Genomic DNA, 20,421 nt, shown 5'->3' with positions numbered 1-20,421 from the left:
CCTCCCTCCTTCCTTCCTTCCTTTCTTCCTTCCTTCCTTCCTTCCTTCCTTTCTTCCTTCCTTCCTTCCTTCCTTCCTTCCATCTTCTTTCTTTTTACATGGGTTCTGGAAGATGCTCCTTTCTATGGAGCCACTGAGATATGGTAAGAGGAAAAAAGTACACATTCATGATTTTACTCTTTTTTGAGAATTACTTAAGAACACTCTTGAAGGAAGAGCTTCAAGATGTCAACAAAGATTGTCCTGGGGACAGATGGGTTGCATTCCATGGTCATCTTCCTGAATGAGGGAGCAACCCCTTCTAAGTGTGGCCAGGGGTCTAGGGGTCTCAAGGCCCTCTCAGAAAGGGCTCATGAAGTTAAAGCTATTTTCCTAGTAATACTAAGTATTAGTTCCTTTTTTATTCTCATTTTGTCATGAGTGTACAGTGGAGTTTTATAGAGGCTGTGTGATGTGTAATAGTGTAGCAGACTGCAGAAGCAGCTCTGAGAATTCACCTGTATTTTTGGTCAGACATGAAAGCAGTTTGCAAAAGTGCGAAGCAATGTGGTTCTTCTTCCTAGGTTTCATTTCATTTTGCTTTGAGAAGAACAGTTAATTTTTCACCAAACATGATTTATGTTAACATCTAATAGCTTCATATTATTATTACTTTTTTTGACTTAAAAAAATTCCAGTATAAACATATAGTGTTATATTAGGTACAATAGAGTGATTCAACATTTCCATACATCATTCAGTCCTCATCCTGGTAAGTGTACTCTTAATCCCTGATACTTATTTCACCCATCCCCCCTCCCCACCTCCCCTCTGGTAACCATCAGTTTGTTCTCTAGACTTAAGAGTCTATTTCTTGGTTTGTCTCTTTTTTTCTTTGTCTATTTCAGTTCTTAAATTCCACATATGAGTGAAAGAATATGGTATTTGTCTTTCTCTGATTGATTTATTTTCCTGAGCATTATACCCTCTAGACCCATCCATGTTGCAAATGGCAAGATTTCATTCGTTTTTATGGCTGAGTAATATTCCATTTTGTGGAGATTATTTATATATATGTGTGTGTGTATATATATATAGTGATATATATAGTGAATATTGTGAGATATATATATAGTGAATATTGTGATTGATATATATATATATATATCACATCTTCTTATCCACTCATCTATCCATGGACACTTATGGACACTTATGCTGCTTCTCTAATTTGGCTATTGTAAATAATGCTGCAATAAACATAGGGATGCATATGCTTTTTCAAATTAGTATTTTTTGGGGGTAAATACCTAGTAGTGCAATTGCTGGGTCATAGGGTAGCTCTATTTTTAACTTTTTGAGACCCCTCTATACTGTTTTCCAGTGTGGCTGCACTAGTTTGTGTTCCCACCAATAGTGTAAGAGGGTTCCCCTTTCTCCACATCCAACCAATCCTTGCTTCTTATATTTCTTATTTTAGTTATATTATTATTTTTAAATTAATTCAATGTTTGGGGTTTCCTGGGTGGCTCAGCGGTTGAGCTTCTGCCTTTGGCTCAGAGCATGACCCTGGCATCTGGGATTGATCCCACATCGGGCTCCCTGCATGCAGTCTGCTTCTCCCTCTGCCTATGTCTCTGCCTCTCTCTCTCTCTCTGTGTCTCTCATGAATAAATAAATAAAATCTTTAAAAAATAAAATAAATAAATTCAATATTTTAAAAACTTCTATTTTAATTTTGGTAAATATGCAATAGATATAACCCACCTAAATAAAAGGTCTTTAGGGTCCTCAGTCATTTTCAAGAATGAAAACAAGCCCTGAGATGAAAAAGTTTGAGAACCACTAAGCTGTAATGTTGGGGCACAACTGACCATGAAAATGCTCTGAAATGTGGTGAGGTCCAGGCTAATTGACTTTGGGCTGGTCCCTCACAGTTTGCATGACCTGGTTCTCCAGCTACAGCCCTCTTCTTAGCACAGCATTTCCCTGACTCCCTCCCCTCAGAGGTCTTCCAGCCCCTGGGCCTTTTTTTGCTCACTTCCTCACCTACACATCTCAGTTTCAATCTCATTTTCTCAGGAAAAACTTACTAATAAAATACAACTTCATGGCCTGTAGTACTTTTCTTCTGTTGCATGTGACAAACTAGAATCACATTCAAACATGACAAATATTTATCAAATGTCTTCCATGTGCCAGGGCCTGTTCTAGGCACTGAGACACATCAATGAAAGACATAAAAAAGAATCCCAGGACTCGTAGACCTTATGTTCTGGTATAGGGTGGTAGGAGACAGGTAATAAGCAAATAAATACATAAATTATATAGTGTGCCAGATAATAAGAGCTCTAGAGAAAAATAAAGCATAGAGGAACATAGAGGATCCTGGGAATGTGAGGGTTGCTATTTTTAAAAGGCTGATCAGGGAAAGCCTCACAGAGAAGAAGGAACAAACCTAGCTGGGGAAGGCCTCAGAGTGGTAGAAGAGAGTACAGCAAACAGCAATGAAAATATGTTATTCATTTATTAAATATTATAAGGAAGTATACAGTTTTTAAGTACAATGATCTAGTTTCTGCGACATCCTTTTTCCCTATTTGCATAAATAAAAGCAAATATGTCATCTGTTGTGTTTGGTGCTCTGCAAATATCTGTTGGGTGCATGCTGAGTCAACAGGGATAACTAGCCTCCTCCTCACCTCTGTCCACCCTTCAGCCCCGCCCACCAGGCCTTCCTCCTAACACAGGGCTATCCCCCTGTTCCTGAAATCTGCTGCTCTTTCTGGAATCTCTGTGAGTCCTTCTCTCAATCCTTGCTATTTAACATTGACAGAAAAATGAAACTATGATGGAGACCAGCAGCAGTGCTTGAGATACTGGCATACGGACTAAATCTGAGCTTTGATTCATCCTTCTCATCTAACACTGGGGAAAAGAAATCCAAACTCAAGTCTGAGTGTAGCTTGGTTAATGGCCTCACCCTCCACCTGAGCTAGGAAGCTGGAAGTAAACAACATACACACCCTTTTATCCCTGATAAATATTTAGCTTCTTTAACTCCTGTATTTGCATCATCCTTAAAATGTTCCCTTCCTTTTCTGTTGCTTTGGGTCAGATTCTTTTTTTTTTCTTTTTAAGGTGTTATGTTATTTATATACTCATGAGAGACACAGAGAGAGACAGAGAAACAGGCAGAGGGAGCCGCAGGCTTCCTGCAGGGAGCTCGATGCGGAACTCGATCCCAGGATCCTGGGATCACAACCTGAGCCAAAGGCAGATGCTTAACTACTGAGCCACCCAAATGTCACATGCTTTGGGTCAGATTTTTGTGGTCTGAGGCTGAAAGTAGTTTACAATCTGATCTTTCCACCTCTAATTTCTCCCCAATTCAATCCATCCTTCATAGCCACCATATTGTGTTCATATATATATATTTATTACATATAAATGTATCTATTCATTTATAATATAATATTTATAATGTTATATATTATATAAAATAAATATATATTTATGTCATGTAAATTTTATACAATTTTATAATTTTAGATTTATTTGTATACATAATACATATTTTCATATATCTTTTTAAAGATTCATTTATTTATTCATTTATTATTTATTGAGAGAGAGAGAGAGTGGGGAGCAGGCATAGAGACAGAGGGAAAGAGAGTCTCAAGCTGACTCCCCGCTGAGTGTGGAGCCTGACACAGGGCTCAATCCCACAACCATGGGATCCTGACCTCAGATGAAACCAAGAGTCGGACGCTTAATCAACTAAGTCACCCAAGTGCCCCTATATTTTCATATATATTAAGTATGTATAATATATACATGAGGGACCCTGGGGGGCTCAGTCCATTGGGCATCTGACTCTTCATTTTGGCTCAGATCATGATCTCAGGGTTATGAGACAGAGCCCCATGTTGGGCTATGTGCTGAGGGTGGAGCCTGCTTAAGATTTTATTTTCTCTCTCTCTCTCTGTCCCTGCCTCTTCCTCCTCCTCCACGCTCTCTCTCTAAAATATATGTATGTGAATTCATCGATCCCTATGCATTACTATATCTACGTATCATTTAAACATATCTATATACAGGTTTGTACATCTGCCCTCCCCTCTTTAAAATCTTCTTTGGCTCTCCCATGCCTTGAGAATAAAAGCCAAACAGTTTTACAAAGTGGTGTTCATAGTCTTCCTTTGCTAGTTCAAATCTCATTTTCCAGCCTCATTTTCTACCATTTCTTATAAGTATGCAATTTTTATACATACTGTAACCAAATTGGTTATTCCTGAAAAAATATTCAATTTTGCTGTGTCTTTATTCTTTCTTTAATTAGACCCATGGTTCTCAAAATGTGTGCAGAGGTGCTCAGGATGCCACAGCAAACTCACTGAGATGCTGCAGGATATTTTAGATTTTTAAGGGAAAAACAGAGACACTTGATACCTGTAGGATAATGCGGTTTGACAGTCTGAACATCAGATTGGGCTACATTGTTGTTGGTGATAAGAAACGAAAGCAGCAGTGTTCAACCTGATTCTGAGTTTGAGAAGTTGTGCAATGCTCCACAGGAACACACATTATTAAATAATTTTGGATATTTCAGAGTGAAGTAAAATTATGTGTTTTTTTCTTCAATTTATAGAAATTATTTTTCAAATAGCTACAGTTGATTTTTGTTATTCGTGGTAGTTATGTTCCAGAATGTTCCCGCAAACAGTGAATTCACAAATACTGAATCATCGCTCCAAGAAGAAATACAAGGGCTGGTTGCTGCGAGCTCCTGACCACAACATCTTCATCAACTGATCAATTCACAGCCCTGTTTACTAGTGTTTTTTTTTAGAGGCATCTTATTTAATATACATTTTTGAGTCGTTAACATTGAACTCCCAGCTGACAGCATTATAACACACACCTGAAGGAAGTTTATCTAACGCACATCTTTTTCCAGAAGGTATCTCAGAACCTTCCTTAGTGCTATGCTTGGGGTGTTCTGAACAGCAACACTAGTAGTAAAGAGCACAGAAATGTGAGAAATATGGCACTTAATAGGCCATGATGTAGACACTAGTTTACAGCATGAGAGCTGAAACAAGAAGGCAGTGTCACCTGTGTGACCGCAGCTGGGAACCTGTTCTCAAAATGTTGCCTCAGAATTTTCAGTGCTCTGTGTATGTCTGTAAATGACCCTGACAGTGCCATGAGTATCAATTGGGGGGTTACAGATACTTTTGGGCAAGTAGGTGAATTTGCAAATATGGAAGCCACAAATGATGAGGATTACTTGTACTAAGATGTCAGACTATACATACTTGGAAAGTGGTTTGTACCTAATTAATTAACATGTGAATTAAAGCTATTAGATATATATTTTTTTTTGGCCTAGATACACCTTGAACAATTTCTGAGGGGCACCTGGGTGGCTCATTCAGTTGAGCTACTGGCTTTTGGTTTCCTCTCAGGTCCTGGTCCTGGGATCCTGGGATCAAGTCTCCTATTAGACTCTGCGCTCAGTGCAATCTGCTCGGCCCTCTCCTTCCTCCTCCACTCCTCTTCCAGTCTTCTGCACACGTGTTCTATGTCTGTCTCTCAAATAAATAGATAAAATCTAAAAAAAAAATAAAAATAAAAAAAATAAAAAAAATAAAAAAAAGAAGGAAAGAAAGAAAGAAGAAAGATTTCTGAGGCACCAAGAGCACGATAAACTAAGAAAGTTTGAGAACCTTTGGTTTTTATTTTTCTTTTCTCTTCCCCAGGTTATTGACATGTGGTCTTCTTTGCTTTCCCAGCTTGGTTCCCTCTTCTTACCTGACTTCCTTCCCCTGCCTTCAGTTAGCATCAGCCACGTTCTCTTTAGGCTCTAATATCACAAGTGCCAAGTGGTGCCATGATGCCACTTATCACAGCACAAAGGATCCATTTCTGTCATGCGATCAGTAACTCTGGAATCTGGGAAAATATTTCATTTTTTGCCCACCTTTTTTTCTCAGGCTACAATGTCCTGGTTCTGCCAACAGTAACAAATAGAGTTTTGCCAGATCTTTTTCTAGTTCTCCATTGCTAGACACTGAATTGTCTCACAGTCTTTCCCATTTTATTTTCAGTTTCCCTAGATTTGAAGGAATGGAGGGAGGAAGGAGGAGGATCTCATCTGTGCTCAAAAATAAATCTTTTCTGTGTTCCAGCCCTCGCTGAGCACCAGTTACATCTCAGGCAGCCCATGCCAGTGCAGCACCATGGCAGCATCTTTACTTACCTTAGGGACTTTATCTTTCTTCTTCCCAAATGATGCCATCGTCATGGGAACAAGATAGCATTTTGGTCTCCCTCTAACCTTGGGATAGGAAACTTCTCTGTTTTAAAAGAGGTTCATCCAAAGACATTATTAAGAGAAGGAGAGGGAAATTCACAAAATGGGAGAAGACATTTGCAACAGTCACTAATCAGCAAGAGATAGAGGGACAACCTACAGAAAAATAAGCAAGACAATTGAACAGGTGCCTCATAAAACAAGATATATAAATGGCCAATAAATCTGAAAATGTGTTCAACTTTCTCAGTAATCTGAGAAATGGGGCTTAAGTCTATAATTATTCTCTATACCAGAATAACGAAAATTAGTAAAAGACTAATAATACCAATAATAAAAAGAGGAGAATTTGTGTAGCAGTATCATTTCTATTACCTCAATCTGGAAACATTCCAAAGTCCTTCAACCATAAGACATACATGAATTATGGTCTATTCACCACGGACTATTACACGGTAATGAAAGTAAACAAACTGTAGCCCCGTGCAACAACATGACTGAGTCTCACAGACACAGTGTTGAGTGAAATAATTCAGAAACAAAAGAATACATGATATTTGAGGATGGCTCTACCATTTTCCTTTGCCACCAGCAATGAATGAGTGATTCAGTTTCTCTACGTCCTTTCCAGCATTTGGTATTATCATCATTCTTTAATTTTAGTTGCTCTAATAAGAGTGTGGGGATATCATACCATGGTCTTAATTTGCATTGTCCTGATGCTTAATGATTTTGAACGCCTCTTTGTGTGCTATGTGCCATCTGTCTTTCTCTTCATGTCTTTATCTATTTTCTGACCAGATTGTCTATATTTCCAGTGTTGATTTTTGGTGAGTGCTTTGCATAGACAACATGGACATGTCTTTTGTCATGCATGCGATTTACAAATATTACCTTGTCTTTCCATCACCTTAACAGGGTCCTTTGCAGAGCAAGTTTGAAATTTTGATTTACTTAAATTTATCATTTTTCTTTTTGTGGGTCATGTTTTTAGTGTCACATATTGGAACTTTTCACTGAGCCCTAGGCCCTGAAGATTTTTGCCTACATTTCTTCTAAAAGTTTAATAATCTTATGGTTTACATTTAAATGTGTTTTTTTAATTTTTGTATAAAGCATGAGGTGAGTCTAGGTTCATGTTTTTGTGCATATATGCCCAAATTACTCTAGCATCATTTATTGAAAAGACACTCCCTTCTATTGAATTGTTTCACATCTTTATCAGATATTACTTGATCACAATCATTTCAGGCTATTTCTGGGCTATCAAATCTGAATCACTGACCCACATGTCTTTATCAACTCCAATACCACATCATTTTCATTACTTTATTATATAATAGGTCTTGAACTTGGGTGCAATGATTCCTCCAACTTCATTTTTCATTTTCAGAATTATTTTAACCTAGTTATTTTACACTTCCACATAAATTTTAGAATAATCTTGCTTCTATTTTAAAAATTCTTCCTGAAATTTTGTTGGGAATTTGGTTAAAACCATGCATTAATTTGGGAAGAATTGACTTCCTTTAATATGTTGAGGCTTCCTGAATCTATGAATCTGGTATGTCTCTCCATTTATTTACATTTTCTTTTAATTTCTTTAATAAACATTTTCTAGTTTTCAGTACAAGTGTTGTTAGATTTATTCTTCAGAAATTCATTTTTTTAAATATCAGTTTCCATGTGTTCATTCTAGTATACAGAAATATAACAGATTTTTGGATGTTGATGTTGTCTATGCTACTGTATATATTCAGGCCTATAAATTTCACTGCTTTAGCTGCATATCATTAATTTTGATATGTTGTGGATTCATTTTCATTCAATTCAGCATATTTTTTTATTTCTCTTGATACTTCCTCTTTGACTAATGGATTATTTAGAAATGTGTTGTTTAGTTTCTATATTTCTATCATATCTCTGTTATCTTCCTATTATTGATTTCTGGTTTGATACCATTGTAATCAGAGAAACTGGTCTTCATGATTGTAATTCTTGTAAGTTTGTTTTAGTTGGTTTTATATTCTAGGATATAGTATAACTTGGTATATATCCCTTGGATATTTGAAAATAATGTTTTCTGCTATTGTTAGGTAAAGTGTTCTTAAATATCAATTAGATTCTGTTGGTTGATGAAGTAGCTGAATTCTTGCTGACTTTCTTTTTAGCTCTTCTGTCAATTTGAGAGAGAGGTGTTGAAGTTTCCAAGTATAATTATGGATTTCTCCATTTCTCTTTTCAGTTACATACATTTTGTAGCTCTGTTGTTTGGTTCACACACATTTAGGATTGTTATGTCACTTGATGACCCTCTCTGTCTCTTGTAATTTTCTTTGCTTTGAAGCCGTCTTATCTGATGTTAATATATCCACCCTTCCTTTCTTTTGATTAATATTTGCATGGTATATAATATTTCATCCTTTTACTTTAAAACTACGTATGTCATTATATTTGAAGTGAGTTTCTTAAAGAAAATATATTCTTGGGTAATGTTTTAATACACTCTGATAATCTCTGAGTTTTAAAAGTCATTTACACTTAATGCAATTATTATATGTTAAAACATAAGTCTGATATTTTACATTTTGTTTACTACTGATTATCTTTGTTTTTTACTTCTGGGTCTCTTTTCTTACTTTCTGTAAGCTATCAACACTTTTTAAGAATTCTATTTTCATTTCTATATAGTGTTTTTGAGTGTATTTCATTTATAACTTATTTAGTAGTTGTTTAGATTTTGTATTACAGATACATACTTATCAAATTCTACTGGCATCAGTATTTTATTAGTGTAAGTGAAGTGCAGAAACCTTACTTCCCTTTACATTCATATATTCCCCCATTTATAATTGTCTTAAACATTTCCTCTATATCTACTGTAAACTACACTAAGCAGTATTATAATTTTTACTTTCCCTATCAGTTTAGAAACCTCAAGAGGAGAGAGAAATTCGGTTGAAGTCACCTAAATTCTTCCTTACTGTTTTCTTTGGTCTGTCCTGATGTTCAAGATTCTTTTGTTTGTTTGTTTAAATAATTTCCTTCCCAATTGGAAAACTTCTTTTTTTTTTTTAAGATTTTATTTATTTGAGAGAGAGAGAGAGTTAGTGAGAGAGAGCACAGACAGGGAGGAGAGGGAGAAACAGGCTCCCCACTGAGCAGGGGGGCTGAACCTAGGAACCTGGGATCATGACCTGAGCTGAAGGCAGATGCTTAACTGACTAAGCCACCCAGGCACCTCCTTTTGAGGAACTTATATTAGCATTTTTTTGTGGAGGTAAATATTCTGGTGACAAATTTTCTTAACCTTCATTTATCTGAGAGTGTCTGGATGGCCCCTTCATTCTTGAAGAATAGTTTCACTAGATATAGAATTATAGGCTGACAGTGCCTTTTTTCAAAGCATTTGAAAAATTGTTGTGCCATGTCCTTCTGACCTCCATGGTTTCTGATCAGAAATTCTGTCATCTAAAAAAAAAAAAAAAAAAAACGAAAGAAAAGAAAGAAATTCTGTCCTTTGAATTGTTTTCCCCCTGTTGGTAGTGTGTCATTTCTGTCTGACTGCTTTTAAGATTTTTTTCTTTGTTTTTAGTTTTCAAAAATTTGCCTATGTATCTTAGTGTGGATTTCTTTGGTTTTATTGTTTGCAGTCTGCTCACTTCTTGAATTGTAGTTTTATACTTTTGCCAAATTTAGCAAGTTTTCAGTATTCATTTCTTTAAATATTTTTCCATTCCCATCCCTTTTTTGATCATCCTGCGATTTTTAAAAAGATTTTATTTATTCATGAGACACACAGAGAGAGGCAGAGACACAGGTAGAGGGAAAAGCAGACTCCTCACGAGGAGCCCCACATGGGACTCGATCCCAGGACCCTGAGATCATACCCTCAGCCAAAGGCAGACGGTCAATCACAAAGCCACCCAAGCGTCCCTCCTTCTGGGATTTTAATGACATAAATGTTTTATCTTTTGTTATAATCCCAGATGTCCCTGGGACTCCGTTCAATCTTTCTGTGTATGTGTGTGTTTTCTATGTTGTAAATTTGGTAATCTTTATCATTCTATCTTATGTTCACTTAAGTGACTATAGTAGTTTTTAGTTCTAAATTTTTTATTTGGTTCTTCTTATATCCTCTATATATTTTCCAAGGTTTTCTATGTTTTAACTTTAAGGTTTCATATTTGATCAATGAAGTATTTTTTTGATGGCTCCTTTTAAGCCCTTGTCAGGTAATTCTAATATCTGTGTCATCTTGCTATTGGTATTTAATGATGTCTTTTCTCATTTAGCTTAAGATATTCCTAATGTTTTATATGACAACTGATTTTTTATCTTGAAACCCAGATATTTTGGATATAGGAGTCAGGATCTTATTTAAATCTTGTGTTTTGGAAGGAGTCCTCTGATACTACTCCAGTGAGGGAAAGAGGGTGCTACCTTGTTACTTTCAGGTAGCAGTAAAAATCTCAGTTCTCTACTTGGCCTCTGTGGGGACAGACGGGACTCCTTGGTATTGCTGGGTTGGGGGGTAGGTGCGCTGTAGGCCTCTGCTGATACCATCTTGGCACCTTGCATACTTTCTTTTCTTCACATATTAAAAGCGATAGATCTAAAAGTGTGTCTCTGTCAACAATCAAATCATAAGCCAAGAAGGAAACTGCATATTTAGATCGATAACTCTTCTGGCTGGTTCTTTTTGAGAGGATAAGATAGCACTCCTGGCAGGAAAGGCCTTGTGAATGCAACGGCAGCAGTCATTTAGGCAGAGGAAAGTTCTGGTTACAGCTAACTTTGCCAATTGTTTCAGTTTGGTTTCCCCAGAAGCAGGCCTTGAGATAAGTGCAAGTTTGTTTGAAGGTGCTCCCAGGAAACATCAGTGGGAGGAGGTGTGGGGAAAGAAGGATTGGAAATGGAGGCAGCCAGTAAAGAGTGCCTTGTGACACAAATAACCAGTGTAGGCCCCCAGAGCTAGTCCTGCTGGGGTGCTGTGGGCACCAGTCATACACACAGCTTCAAGTATGGTGGGGCTGGGGTTTTATAAGTTCCTGTCAGTCTCTGCTCAAGGGGTGCCTGGAATGAGGGAGTGGGTGGGAGGAGGTGTTCATTTTTTATGCTGGCTAAGAGGACTCCAGCTGTCACAGAAAGTCCCCAGGCACAGAGATTAAATGATGGCAGTTGGAAGTCAGCCTTGTGCACTAGTGTGACAAGGCTTGACAGAGAATGGCAGAGAACCAACAGCATCAGCAACACTAACTGAGCACTTAACTAGAAGTTACCTGGAATTCTCCACTAACACATTTTGGTACCTGGATGAAAAAAAAAATGTGTTCTTCAGCTGGAGACTTCCGTCCATGATTTTTTCTTTATTGGTTGCAGGAACACTGTTCAGGAGGGGAGCTTATCTTCCTTGTGTCTTGTTTCACCATCTTACTGGTCTGTTTGTTTGTTTGTTTGCTTGTTTAAAAGAATTTCCCTATTCAAGCCTTCTTGAAAAGCAGTCCTCAATGTTCTCTAGTGATCCTGAGTCTCATCTCTCTAAGATAGTTGTGGGCAAATCCAGGATGAGAGGTTAGCAATTGAGTATGGTACCACTGCAGGTTGAGTTACATGCTAACGGGGAATGAATGAGCTTCTAATGGCCAATTTCCGGCAACTGTGCCTCTAAGAGAGGCTGCCTATTGTAGAGTAGGAGGAGAATGCTGGCTTCCCTTCTCTCACACCTTGATAATACACAATAGCAACTGCACTTGGGTTGCCACCTACAGCTATTCTGGAACCAGTCCACCTCTGGCTTCAGCTTAAGGACAAGGAGTACCTCTCTGAAGCTTTGATTTGGCAAGTGAACCTTGTGAATGAGTAAATTAACACTAGGCCTGGTGTTCTAATGCAGATGCCTGTGAGGAAGAGGTCTGCCATTTCCTGAGCCACTAAATGCTTTGGGGGAAAATAATTTAGTACTTTGGTTCTTCATCTGTCAGGAAATTAGAAATAATATTGAACTACCTCAGTGGGGCGTTGTAAGAATCAATTGAAAATATAATTGTTTAATTTTCCTTATAATCACATAAGATGCTTTTCTTGCTGGGACCCTAAGATGTTTTATAAGAAGGAAGTGTCATTTCTGCTCTTGGCTGCTTCAAGCCTTAGAGAAATGTAAAAACATGAAGAAACCAATTTAAATGTATGGAAGAGACTGTATCCCTTATTTCCTGAAGGACAATAGCAATTTTATCTTTTCTTCATGTTTTTATCTAGGCTCAAAATGTAAGAATATGGAATCAAACAATGAAAATTCTCTTAAATGCCTTATATGTACCTGTCAAAATACTCACATGGTTAGAAACATCCCACCCCACATGAGAAATATGAAATTTATCTGAAGGTAAAGATTCCCTTTTGAATGATCTTTCTTTGCCACCTCCAGTGGCAGTCAAAAAGAACATTGCTTTTGACTTAAGAAATAGGATTCAAAGCTGGTCTGTGAAATCAGGCCAGGACTTTTCCCAAATCTGGCTTGGGTTGAAAGAAAATATTTTTGGATGAGGCCCAAAGCATTTTGTTTAACATTCTTTTAATGTCAGACCAAGAATTAACATGAATAAGAAATTGGTTTTAGGTGTATACCACCTATAGCCAAAGTTTTGAATGAGTAAGCAAACTATGTTTTTTATTTAGCATTTGATTAGTTTCTTAGGTCTGCTATAACAAATTACCATAAATGTGGTGGGCTACAAAAAAAGAAATGTATTCTTTCCCAGATTTGGAAGGTGGAAGTCAAGAATTAAGGTTTTGGTAGGGCTGTCTTCCTGTTGAAGGCTATAGGGGAGAATCCTCCCTCACTTCTTCTAGCTTCTGGTAGCTCCAGGCCTTCCCTGGTTTGTGGCTGCATCACCTCAACCTCTGCCTCCATTTTCACATGGCCTGATTTCCTGTGGTCTCCTCTGTGACACTTGTCATTGGATTTAGGGCCCATCCAGAGAATCCAGGATGACCTTCTTAACTTAATCACATCTGCAAAGACCCTTTTTCCACATGAAGTCACATTTGTAGGTTTGGGGAGTTAGGACTCAGACACATCCTTTGAGGAATCACTATTTAATCCCTTATAGTGTATTTTAAAAAAATTTTAATCTTTTTAAAGTAAATTCTATACCCAACATGGGGCTTGAACCCATGATGCGCCTGAGATCAAGCGTCATACGCTTTACCGACTGAGCCAGCCAGGTATTCCAGTATCTCTTTTTTTAAAAAAATATTATCCATGGGATCAAAATTGTACTAAAACTAGGACTATCTCAGAAAAGCAAATATCTTTTCATTCTTTATTCATATTTTTCCTTTCTAACATTTCAACTTTTTGAGATGACAAAATTACTTAAAGGTTTACAAATCACTCTAAAGGTCTCTAAATATCTTCCATTCTCTGTTAGTACAAGAAGGATTCTCCATAAGGCAACAAGGCTTCAAGAATTAAACTACTTCACTTTCAGTCAGCTCCATGATCTCAGAGGTTACAGACCTATGGTCACCTCCCTCAGACCAGTCACGGGGAAGGACTCTGATTAGCGGGGCCAGGGTCATGTGACTATCTCATTTCGACCTCTGCAAGGGAGTACTGAGTGAGCGAGGATGCTGAGCAAGGGAAAACAAGGCATTCCCACAATTTCTGGAAATAAGTCTTGGTTAGAGATTTTCATGTAAGGCGATGGTTACTAGAGAAAGACTGAGAGAATATTTCCTTAGCTGATCCAAAACCAAATTTTCAAAATTGATCTGCTCCCCATTTCCATGTATTACCTTGGTATGTTTAGACAGCCCAATAAGTAATTCCTTTTTATGACTGTAGACACCCCAGGCCACCTGGGGTTGCTACCACTTCATGCTCAAATGCACTAACTCTGATGCCCTGCGCACAAACTTTTGATGATTGGGATTCCCATGTAGCTTGCCTACAGGGAGAGAATTCAACAGCAGGGCTGAAATAATTTTATGGTCTGCTTGACTGCAAATGTAAGAGCTGGCCTTCTGGTTGCATATTTTTGCGTCTTGTGAGCTTTCCAAGAGAGAACCGACCCCAGTTCTGGTCAAATTTCAAGAGTCATGCTTCTCACTTCCATTTACAGTTCTTGAGGATTAATTTAATTTGAGTCCTTCCTAGTTCTATCAAAGATGGCTAAGACTTTAGAGTCCAACTTTATAGACACAGCTGCTCTGGGTTAACTCCTATACCCAGTAACAGTGATGACAGAGGCTAGTTTTTTTGTGGGGTGGGAAAATATCTTAAAAGGTGTCTCTTTTACCCCTATATCCCTATTTTCTATGCTTATAAACATTCCTTTTTCAAAAGAAATATATGGAAGTACTGTTTTAATACCTAAAGGGAAAAATGGCCTGAAATATTTTAAAAAGTGGATTGCTAAAAAAATTCAGTGGCTCATGATATCTTTTACCTCTGAAATATTGGTGCAATAAATATGTTATGATTGCTAATATAACATTTTATTATAGTTACATATTTATATACAATGCTTCTTCAGCTTCACCAGTAAACTTTGTGAGGGCAGTATTATGTCTTAGCAAACTTAGGTGAGCTTTGTGTGTGCCAGAAACTAAAAACAGAGATTATTAAGACAATTATTAAGATTATTATTAAGTTTGTTATTCATAAGTGGTGCCCAACAGAACTTTCTGTGAAGATAGAAGTATCTCTATCTGTGCTGCCTGATAGTGGATACCAGACATTGGTGGCTACTGAATATTTAGGAAATGGCCAATGTGATTACAGATCTAAACTTTTTATTTTACTTATTCTTGATTAATATAAACTGAAATTGAAATGGTCACATATAGGGATGCCTGGGTGGCTCAGTTGGTCAGGTGACTGACTTGATTTTGGCTCAGGTCATGATCTCAGGGTTGTGAGATTGAGCCACACCTGGGACTCTGAGCTCAGTATGGAGTCCGCTTGAGATTTTCTCTCTCAAATAAATAAATAAATAAATAAATAAATAAATAAATAAAATCTTTAAAAAAGAGAGAAATGGCCACATATAAAACAAGAAGGAAAGAGGATATTAATAAATAATAGAAACAATTAGAAAAAGAATTTAATTTTATACTTTGTGGCAGAGATAATAGGCTCCTAATACCAAACTAGTTGCTGTAATACCCCCATGTGCTTTTATTGCTAACTCTAATTTTGTTCAGCCATCAAGAGGTCTTGTGCTTCCAAGGCTCTTCTCTAGCCCCAGGAATATAAATCTTAATTCATCTAATCTAGAGGGTCTTAACTTTGATAGCACAATAGAATAACTTGAGGGATTTTCAAGCATCTGGATGCTCAGAATTCATGTAAGATTAATGAAATCAAAATCACTGCGGATGAGACTCAAGCATCAGTATTTTGTAAAGTTCCCCAGGTATATGGTTAATTTTGTGTGTCAACTCAGAAGGTGTTTTGCAATTGGGTTAACATTTACATTGATAAACTTCAAATAAGCAGATTGCTCTCCATAACATGGATGGGCCTCATCAATCAGTTGAAAGTCCAACAAAACAAAACAAAACAAAAAACTGGCTTCCCAAGCAAGAGAAAAATCTCCTAAGACTGCCTTCAAACAGGAACTGCACAATTAATTCTCCTGGGTCTCCAGTCTCCCAGCCCACACTGCAAAATTTGAATTTCCAGGCTGCACAATTTCATGAGTCAGTTGCAATCTCACGCAAATCATATCCTTTTGGTGCTGTAGCTCTAGAGAATACAGACTAATACAGATTTTGATAATGAGAGGTTCTAGAGGAACAGAATCTTAAGGATAAATCTTCAGAATTTATTATGAAATTGCTGGAATAAGCTCTATAATCTGATTAGATTTAAAGATACTAATGTCTTGATTTCAAGTACTAAGGAGAGCACATTGTCCATGATGTGATTTGACAGTAGAGATACTCCAAATATCACCACTGGACACTCCTAATCAAGCAACTGTAAGAAGGAAGGATCTGGGTAACCATGCTTTTGTTCTTTTCAAATATTTTCATCAAATGAATTAGTATAATGATATAGACTGATTGTTCCTAGTGTTGCTGGACAAAGTAAGAGGAGCAAAGGATGAGCCTAAGGATTTGGATCCCAGTTTAAGCACTACACCAATGACTCAAGAGTTTCCATGTCTTTGCTGAAGGAGGAAAGTTACTTCCTGGAACCAGTTGGCAGAAATTGCTGTAAACCAAATCCAGAATTTCATTGAGCAAGTTTTTTGAGTTACAAAATCTTTCAGGATTTCTAGGTTTAAAGTGAAGACATTAATTGAGAAAGAACAGGATCTTAACAGTTGGAATGGGAATATGTGAGAAGACCCAAATTAAGCTGTAGAGATTGAGTCTTTAAATTCTGGTGAGTCTTCTTTGTCAGTAGAAATAGATTATCCATTTGAGGAGATTGACGCTGCATTGCCTAAGGACCCTGCACTGACCTCCCTGGAGACTATTGCCAAGTAAGACACTGCTGATTCTCAAGAACCACTTTAGCCCCTTCTGTTCTTCTAGACCTATGCCTTGACTCGAGTTCCAGCAGGCTTTTAAAGATAAGGTGCAAAGTGTGACCTGGGAAGGTATGTTGTCTTCTGTTGAGTTCTCTAATTTTTGCAGACACAAAATCTGAGGAATATGTGTGGGAATGGATAAAAGTGTGGGATAATAGCTAAAGGAACATTAATTTGGATCAGGCTGAATTTATAGATATGGGGCCACTAAACAGAGATTTCTTTCTTTCTTTCTTTCTTTTTTTTTTTTTTTTTTAAGATTTTATGGATTGGGACCCCTGGGTGGCTCAGCAGTTGAGCATTTGCCTTAGGCTCAGGGTATGATCCTGGGGTCCTGGGATCAAGTCCCATGTCGTGCTCCCCACATGGAGCCTGCTTCTCCTTCTGCCTGTGTCTCTGCCTCTCTCTGTGTGTCTCTTATGAATAAATAAAATCTTTAAAAAATTATCTTCCCAAACTAAACCCCATACCCATTAAACAATATTACCCCTTATACCTCCCTCACAGCCCCTAGTAACTACCACTCTGCTTCCTGTCTCTATGAACGTGACTACGTTAGCCTCTCATATCAGTGGAATCATTCAGGATTTGACTTTTTTGTGTCAGGCTTACTTCACTTAGCATAATGTCCTCAGGGTCTGTGCATATGGTAACATATGTCAGGATTGCCTTCCTTTTTTAAAGCTGAATAATATTCCATTGTTTGTATAGACTACATTTTGTTTACCCATTTATTTATCGATGGGCACTTGGGTTGCCTCCACCTTTTGGCTATCGTGAGTAATACTGCTATGAACACAGGTATACAAATACTTATTTGAGTTCTTGCTTTAAATTCTTTTGTGGATATGCCCAGAAGGATCATATGGCAATTTGATGTTTAATATTTTCTTTTCTTTTTTTTTAAGATTTTATTTATTCATGAGAAACACACAGAGAGAGGCAGAGACACAGGCAGAAGAAGAAGCAGGCTCCCTGCAGGGAGCGCAATGTGGGACTCAATCCTGAACCCCAGGATCATGCCCTGAGTCAAAGGCAGATGCTCAGCCACTGAGCCACCCAGGAATCCCCAGAGATTTCTTTTTAATATTGTAGCTTGAGGGTTAGAAAAGGTTCTAATGGTTGACTAAAACATGAACCAAAAGGTAGTCCATTAGTGAGTGAACTGGAAATGCCGGACCTGCTTTAGTTTACTGTAGAAGAAGGCATGTAGGGGCTTTAGGAGATTGTACTGTTAGAGTGAATTTCTCACTTCAAATCTACTCATCTACATGACAGGCATCCAGAAAATCTACCTTCCACCACAACTGTGAGAAATAAATTTGTGAAGTGAGCCCCAGCATCCTTGACAAACTTCATGGTTTGTTCTTCTCTCTAGGCCAGAACTCATAGTGGGAACTGTGATCACTGAATTGGGAAATCTAAACGCATTGGGAATGATTGGATTCTAGGGTGGAAGGAGACAAATAATAGCATCAACCCCCAAGGGCAGAGCGGACATAATTACTGTAGCATGCAGCAGAATCAATGTAGCACTCAGAATCTCAGGTTCACACAGACCTATGGAGGTGACTAGTTGATGGTGGTGTTCCAAGAAGTGAAATAGAGAAGAAGCCTGCTAGATTCTTACTCAGTTTATTTAAGCAGAAAACAAGGTAAAATGAAACAAAGCCCAAGCTGAATCATAAAAACAGAATCAGCAGCTTCTCAATAGTAACTCCCAAATTTGAACCAATTTACAGATAAAGAAACTTTGAATGTAGGGGAGGCCATGCTCTTGAGAAAAGGCCCCTGACACACTACTGAACATTTATTTTATCTTTGTAAAGATTTTACTTATTTATTTGAGAGAGAGAGAAAGAGAACACAGAGGGAGAGGGAGAAGCAAGCTCCCCACTGAGCAGAGGCCGATGTCGATGTGGGCCTCCATCCTGATCCCAGGACCCTGAGGTCATGACTTAAGCCGAAGGTAGATGCTTAATGAACTGAGCCACCCAGGCACCCCACTACTGAAAATGTATACTATAAATCTTTCTCACAGCCTTCCCCAAAGGGACCTTTTATCAGGGTACCTGCATTAGGGAAAAAGAGATAGCCAGACCTTTAGGGGTTGAGAACCACTGGATACTGTCTTTGAGATAACATGCATGCCAAGAGACCCAAAATGTCTTTGCTGTTCACCAGGGGCTAATGGAGGTCAGGTGACCAATGGAGTTTTAACTCAGATCCATCTTAAAGTGGGTCCAGTGTGTGGCCCTGAATACATCTTACAGGTATTTCCTCAGCTCTGGAGTGCATAACTAGAATAGGTACACTCAGTCGCCAGAAGAATCTTGCATTCATTCCCTGACCTATGGAATGAGGGTTATTATGATGGGAAAGGCCAAATGGAAGTCACAAGAACTGCCTCTAACCAGGAAATAGTAAACCCAATGAAATATCCATGCCTAGAGATGTTGCAGAGATTAGTGCCATCATCACAGATTGGAAGGATACAGGGGTTGTCACTCTCACCACATCCCCATTCAACTTATTTGGCCTGTGCTCAAGACAGATGGATCTTCGAGAATGATGGTGGATTATTTTAAATTCAACCAGGTGTTAACTCTAACAGCATCTGCTGTATCGGATGTGGTCTCCTTGCTTGAATAAGTTACCACATTGCCTGGTACCTGGTATGCAGCTATTGATCATGTAAACACTTTTTTCTCCATACCTGTTCATAACGACCAGCAGAAGTGTCTGCTTTCACCTGGGGTCTAGAGCAAGAGAAGGCTTTACAACAGGTTGAGGCTACCTTCCAGTTGCTCTGCCCCTTGGGTCATGTGATCCAGCAGATCCGCTGGTGCTGGAAGTGTCAGCGCGGCAGAGAAGGATGCTATTTGGAACTTTTGGCAGTCTATACATGTGAATTGCAGAGCAGACTTTTAGGATTTGGGGAAAAAGTCCTTTCATTTTATGCAGATAACTACTCTTCTTTTGAGAAACAACTCTTGGTCTGCTACTGGGCCTTAGCAGAGACTGAATGCTTAAGTCTGGTCCACCAAGTTACCATGTAGTCTGAGCTGCCCAACAGGAAGCAAGTGTTACCTGACTCACAAAACTATGAAGTTGGTTGGGCACAGCAGCATGCCATCATTAAGTGGAGATGGTATATACATGATCAAGCCCGAGGAGGCCGTAAAGCCCAAGAAGTGGCATGCTGCATTCTACTTCCCAAATGCCTATGACCTCATAGGGAGTTCCTTATGATCAGTTAACAAAGAAAAGACTACTGAGACCTGGGTTAAGGGTGGCTCTGCATGATATACAGGCATTATTCAAAAGTGGACATCTGTGGGGTGGCAGCCCCTTTCTGGGATATCCCTGGAGGATAGTGGTAAAGGGAAATCCTCCCAAGGTGCAGAACTTTGAGTAGTGCACCTGGTTGTTCACTTTGCTTGGAAGAAATGGCTATGCATAGGATTATATACTGACTCATGGACTGTGGCCAATGGTTGGACTGGGTAGTCAGGGACTTAAAAGGAACATGAATGAAATATTGTTAAAGAAACTTGAGGATGAAAAAAAAAA

The 20,421-nt window shown here is 38.3% G+C and overlaps 1 long non-coding RNA gene across 1 annotated transcript in view; it reads left to right on the top strand.

Moving 5' to 3' along the window:
- The first annotated feature begins 254 nt into the window (after nt 1-254).
- LOC144323908 (uncharacterized) overlaps nt 255-20,421 on the top strand; it is a 55,134-nt gene continuing 34,967 nt past the window's right edge. Inside the window, exon 1 of the long non-coding RNA XR_013389257.1 lies at nt 255-751. This is a non-coding gene — a long non-coding RNA (uncharacterized LOC144323908). The remainder of the gene's footprint in view (nt 752-20,421) is intronic.

Source organism: Canis aureus, chromosome 11, assembly GCF_053574225.1.
Source record: "Canis aureus isolate CA01 chromosome 11, VMU_Caureus_v.1.0, whole genome shotgun sequence".
Lineage (NCBI taxonomy): Eukaryota > Metazoa > Chordata > Mammalia > Carnivora > Canidae > Canis > Canis aureus.
The sequence above is the reverse complement of the archived record's forward strand: the minus strand, read 5'-3'. Positions and strand labels throughout refer to the sequence as shown.